General features: G+C 42.4%; 1 non-coding gene across 1 annotated transcript; it reads right to left on the bottom strand.

Annotated features, from left to right (window-relative positions):
- Window positions 1-223: 223 nt before the first annotated feature.
- trnas-gcu lies at window positions 224-305 on the bottom strand. Its single transcript has one exon. It is a non-coding gene; the product is annotated as a tRNA-Ser (tRNA).
- Between the last annotated feature and the right edge of the window lie 231 nt (window positions 306-536).

Here is a 536-nt window from a genome sequence, read left to right as displayed (position 1 = left end):
ATCAATGAAGGGATTCTATATTCATGTGGGGCCATGTAAGAGAGGAAATAACAAATGTTTTGTGAAGAGGTTGGTGTTATAATCCACACATGCAGTTCATCGCCTTTACCACTCGGATACCAAGTCCTGTGCTCTCGCTGTGGCAGTCAGCAATTTTCCCAGTGTTTGTGAATGTAAAAAATCTTCCAGTGCCAAAATAAAGCACAGAAATGTAATTGTTACACGATGAGGATGGGATTCGAACCCATGCATGCAGAGCACAATGGATTAGCAGTCCATCGCCTTAACCACTCGGCCACCTCATCCTGAATTTTGGTAGTGGCAAATGACTTTCAAAATCTGTAGTTGCTGTATGTAAAACCCTTGATTGAAATCAATGAAAGTTAGGCAGAGCAATGGCAAGGCCATGTGTCGATCCCATCGAGACATTTAACAAACGTGTTGTAAACCCTAGATTGAAATCAATGAAAGTTTGGTAGAGCACTGGCAAGGCCATGTGTCGATCCCATCGAGACATTTAACAAACGTGTTGTCAG

The sequence above is a fragment of the Oncorhynchus gorbuscha genome, unplaced genomic scaffold (assembly GCF_021184085.1).
Source record: "Oncorhynchus gorbuscha isolate QuinsamMale2020 ecotype Even-year unplaced genomic scaffold, OgorEven_v1.0 Un_scaffold_20515, whole genome shotgun sequence".
NCBI classification, from domain to species: Eukaryota; Metazoa; Chordata; class Actinopteri; order Salmoniformes; family Salmonidae; genus Oncorhynchus; species Oncorhynchus gorbuscha.
This window is presented reverse-complemented; position numbering and strand designations above follow the sequence as displayed.